The sequence below is a fragment of the Equus asinus genome, chromosome 14, assembly GCF_041296235.1.
Source record: "Equus asinus isolate D_3611 breed Donkey chromosome 14, EquAss-T2T_v2, whole genome shotgun sequence".
NCBI classification, from domain to species: Eukaryota; Metazoa; Chordata; class Mammalia; order Perissodactyla; family Equidae; genus Equus; species Equus asinus.
This window is the reverse complement of record NC_091803.1, coordinates 17400074-17405443: the sequence shown is the minus strand read 5'-3', so window position 1 is coordinate 17405443 and position 5370 is coordinate 17400074. Positions and strand designations below refer to the sequence as shown.

At 38.5% G+C, this 5370-nt stretch overlaps 1 long non-coding RNA gene across 1 annotated transcript; it reads right to left on the bottom strand.

Moving 5' to 3' along the window:
• Positions 1-1022: 1022 nt before the first annotated feature.
• On the bottom strand, positions 1023-4673 carry LOC139040119 (uncharacterized). The gene is made up of 3 exons (XR_011494012.1): positions 4470-4673; positions 3979-4118; positions 1023-3249 (listed from the first exon to the last, which is right to left on the bottom strand). It is a non-coding gene; the product is annotated as an uncharacterized lncRNA (long non-coding RNA).
• Positions 4674-5370: the final 697 nt, after the last annotated feature.

Genomic DNA, 5370 nt, shown 5'->3' with positions numbered 1-5370 from the left:
AGCAAAGGAAATGATGAACAAAATGAAAAGGCAACCTATGGAATGGGAGAAAATATTTGCAAACCATATATGTGATAAGGGGTTAATATCCAACACATATAAGGAATTCATATAATTCAACAGCAAAGAAATTAATAAATAAATAACCCAATTTAAAAATGAGCAAGGACCTGAATAAGCGTATTTCCAAAAAAGACATACAAATGGCCAAGAGGTATATGAAAAGATGCTCAGTATCACCAATCATTAGGGAAATGCAAATCAAAACCACAATGCAATATCATCTTATATCTGTTAGGAGGACTATTATCAAAAATGCAAAAGATAACAATTGTTGGAGAGGATGTGGAGAAAAGGGACTCTTATTCACTGTCAGTGGGAAGGTAAATTGGTACAGCCACTATGGAAATCAGTATGGAGATTCCTAAAAACATAAAAAATAAAACTACCATATGACCCAGCAATCCCACTTCTGAGTAAACATCCAAAGGAAATAAAATCCCTATTTCAAGATATATCTGCACTCTTACATTTACTGCAGCATTATTCAAAGCCAAAGTGTGGAAACAACCGGAGTGTCTATCGATTGATGACTGGGTAAAGAAAACATGGCAATATAATGGAATATTATTCAGACTTAAAGAGGATGGAAATCCTGCCATTCATGACAACATAGATGAAACTAGGGGACATTTCATAAGTGAAATAAGCCAGATACAGAAGGAAAAATACTGCATGATCTCATTTACATATGGAATCTAAAAATGTCAAACTCGTAGTAAGAGAGTAGAATGGTGGTTACCAGGCTCTGGGGGGTGGTGAATCTGGGAGATGCTGGTGAAAGGATATAAAACTTCAGTTATAAAACGAACAAGTTTGGGAGACATAACGTACAGAATGATAACTACAGCTGATAATAATGTATTGTGTACTTGAAATTTGCTAAAAAAGTAGATCTCAAGTGTTCTTACCTCAAAAAAAAGGTAACTATGTGAGGTGATTAATATGTTAATTAGCTTGATTCTGATAAATATTTCACAATGTATACATATATCAAAACATCACATTGTACATTTTGAATATATACAATTTTTATTTGTCAATCACATCTCAATAAACCTGGGGGAAAAAAGAAGAATTAATATCAATCCTCAAAAACTCTTCCATAAAAGGAGGAAAATTTTTCCAGCTCATTCTCTGAGGCCCTGGTACCAAAACCAGACAAAGACAATACAAGAACAGAAAACTACAGACTAATAATCATTAAGAATAATACAGGCACAAAAATTCTCAACAAAATACAAGAAAGTGAATCCACTAATGTATAAAAAGGATAATACAGATGACTAAGTGGGATTTATCCCAGGAATGCAAGGTTGGTTCAAAATACAAAAAGCAACTAAGTTAACACACCATATTAAAAGAACAAAGGGCAAAACCACATGAACATCTCAACAGATTTAGAAAAAGCATTTGACAAAATCCAGCACTTTCTTAAATAATGAATACATTCAACAAACTAGGTATAGAAAGGAGCTTTCTCAATGTGATAAAGAACATTTATGAAAAATCTACTGCTAACATCATCCATAATGGTGACAGACTGGAAGCTTTCCTTCTAAGATCAGGAATAAGACAAAGATATTCACTCTCAACATTTATATTCAACATTGTATTGGACATTCTAGCCAGGGAAATTAGGCAAGAAAAAGGAATAAAGAATCCAGATCAGAAAGGATGAAATAGGGGGCCAGCCCCGTTGCCGAATTGTTAAGTTCACACCCTCTGCTTCAGCGGCCCAGGGTTTTGCCAGTTCGGATCCTGGGCGCAGACATGGCACTGCTCATCAAGCTGTGCTGAGGTGGCGTCCCACATAGCAGAGCCAGAAGGACCTACAACTAAAATATACAACTATGTACTGGGGAGCGTTGGGGAGAAGAAGGAAAAAAAGATTGACGACAGATGTTAGCTCAGGGCCAATCTTTAAAAAAAAAGAAAAAGAAAAGATGAAGTATAGCTCTCTTTATGTGCAGATGACAAGACTTCATACATAGAAAATTCTAAGGAATACACACACACAACCATTAGAAGGAAGAAACAAATTCAGCAGGGTTGTAGAATACAAGAGAAATATACAAAAATCAACTGAATTTCTATATATTAGAAAGGAACAATTCAAAAATGAAATTAAGTAAACAATTCCTCTCACCATACACAAAACTTAACTCAAAGGATCATAGACCTAAATGTAAGAGCTGAAACTCTAAAACTCTTAGGAGAAAATACAGGTGTACATCTTTGTGACCTTGGACTAGGCAACAGTTTCTTAGATAAGAGGCCAAAAATACAAGCAACAAAAGAAAGAACAAATAAATTTGATTTCATCAAAATTTTAAACTTTCATATTTCAAAGCACCATCACGAAAGTGAAAAGACAACCCACAGAATGGGAAAAAATATTTGGAAATCATTTATTTGCAAAAAGTGTTGACAAGAATGTGGAGAAATTGGAACGTTCCTACATTGCTGGCGGAAATATAAAATGGTGCAGACACTTTGGAAAATGGCTTGGCAGTGTCTCAGAAGTTAAACAGCGTTGCAAAAGGAGCAATTCTACTCCCACATATATAACCAAAAGAATTGAAAACATGTGTTCACACAAAAACTTGTACACAAATGTTCATAGCAACATCATCCATAGTAGCCAAAAATGAAATCCACTCTCAGACCCATCATTGATGAAGGGGTAAATGAATGTGGTATATCCATACAATGGAATAATACTCAGCTATAAAAATGAATGAAGTACTTATAAATACTATAACATGGATGAATTTTGAAAACATTACGCTAAGTGAAAGAAGCCAACACAAAAGGTCGTATATTATATGATTCCATTTATATGAAATGTCCAGAATAAGCAAATCCATAGAGACAGAGAGTGGTTTCCAGGGGCCAGGATGAGGGGAGAATGAGGAGTGTCTGCTAATACATATGGGGTATTTTGGGGGGAGATGAAAATGTTTGTAAAATTAGGTGATGATTGCACAACTTGGTGAATATACTAAAAACTATTAAATTGTTCACTTTAAAAAAGTGAATTTGGGGGGCCGGCTCTGTGGCCGAGTGGTGAAGTTCCCGCACTCCGCTGTGGCGGCCCAGGGTTCGGATCCTGGGCGTGGACATGACACCGCTCGTCAGGCCACATTGAGGTGGCGTCCCACATCCCACACCTCGAAGGACCTGCAACTAAGATATACAACTATGTACAGGGAGGTTTGGGGAGATAAAGCAGAAAAAAAAAAGTGAATTTGGGGGCTGGCTGGCCCAGCGTGATGTACTGGTTAAGCTCATATGCTCTGCTTCGGTGGCCCGGGGTTTGAGGGTTTGGATCCTGGGGGCAGACCTAACACTGCTCATCAAGCCACGCTGTGGTGAATTCCCACATACAAAACAGAGGGAGACTGGCACGGGTGTTAGCTCGGGGACAATCTTCCTCAGGCAAAAAGAGGAAGATTGGCAACAAACATTAGCTCAGGGCCAATCTTCCTCACCAAAAAAAAAAAAAAAAGTGAATTTTATGGTATGTGACTTATACCTCAATAAAAAAGAAGAAATAGAAAATCTGAATGAGTCTATATCTACTGAAATTTATATTTTATAGTTAAAACTTTCCAACAAGGCAAAATTCCAGGCCCAGATGGCTTCACTGGTAAATTCTAGCAAACAATTTAAGGATGAGGTAATACCAATCTCACAAAACTTTTAGAAAACATGGAAAGGAATACTTCCCAACTAATTTTATGAGGCCAGTGTTACTCTGATACCAAAACCAGACAAAGACATTACAAGGGAAAAAACCCTAATAAATATAGATGAGAAATCAGCAAACCACGGCCTATGGCCAAAGCCTGCAGGCCGTCTGTCTATGTAAATAATGTTTCATTAAAACACAGCCGCACTCATTAATTTACATACCGTCTCTTGCTGTTTTCATGCTACAGTGGCGGAGCTGAGTAGTTGTGGCACAGATTATATGGTCTGCAAAGCCTCAAATATTTACTACCTGACTCTTTACAGAGGAGGTTTGCTGATCTTGCTGTAGACCAAAGGCTCTCCTGGAGAAAGACACGAAAATCCTGTAGAAAGGTTAGCAAATCAACCAAAAATATGTAAAGCCGACCAAACAGCAAGATCAAGTGGAATTTATCCCAGAAATGCAATGTGGGTTCACCAAAAACAGTCAATACAATACAACATATTAATAGAACAAAGGGTAAAAACAACACAGTCATTTCAATAGTTGCAGAAAAAATCATTTGACAAAATTCAACATCCATTCGTGATAAAAACACCTTTCAGCAAACTGAAAACAGAAGGGACAGTTTCCCGGCCGGCATGTAAGAAGTCTGGAAGTCACCACTCTGTCCCAGCAACAAGTGAAAGGCGGAATAAACCGAGAAACCCACCATCTTCTTAGGGCCGTCGCAGGCACGAGCCCACAGGGAGGCTGCGGCCCCCAAAGCTGCGCGGACGCGGGAACAGAGAGCCACACTCACCGCAGCCGGGCCCCCGGGGCAGCCGCGCAGCGGGAGAGACGGCTGCAGCACTGACGCCATCTTCCCCAACCGGGTCCTCAAGATTTCCTTAGACGTATGAAAGCTGACAGGATTAATCACCAGCAGATCTTCACTCCAAAAAATGCTAAAGGAAGTCCTTCAGACAGAAGAAAAATGATCCCAGATGGAAAAGCTGATGTACAGAATGGAATGGAGAGCGTCAGAAATGGTATGTGGACAGACATCAAGGACTTTTTTCTCAGTTTTGATCTTTTCAAAAGATAATTGGCTACTTAAAGGGAAAATAATGACAATGTATCGTGGAGTTCATCACATGTAGGAGCAAAATATATGACACCAAAGCACAAAGGTCTGGAAGGGGGAAAAAGAGTACAGTGTGGCAAGGTTTTCATACTATGTTTGAAGTGGTGTCATGTTACTTGAAGGTAGACTAATAAGTTAAAGATGCATACTCTAAGCCATAAAGCAATCACTAGCTAATAAAAAACTGAGTTATATCTAGTCAACTAATGAATGAGATAAAATAGAACCATAAATAATATTCTGTTAATTCAAAAGAAGGCCAAAAAAAGAAGGAAAAGGGAACAAAGAATGGATGGGTCAAACAGAAGACAAAGATCAGGATGGCAGAGCTAAATCCCACCGTATCAACAACTACGTAAAATGTCAATGGTTTAGAGGACGGGTGACAACTGTGGCCTGCAGGTCAAACCCTGCCTGCAGCAAGTCTCACGTGGCCTGCAAGCTAAGACTGGTTTGCACATTTACAAGTTTGCAAGTGTCATGAAAA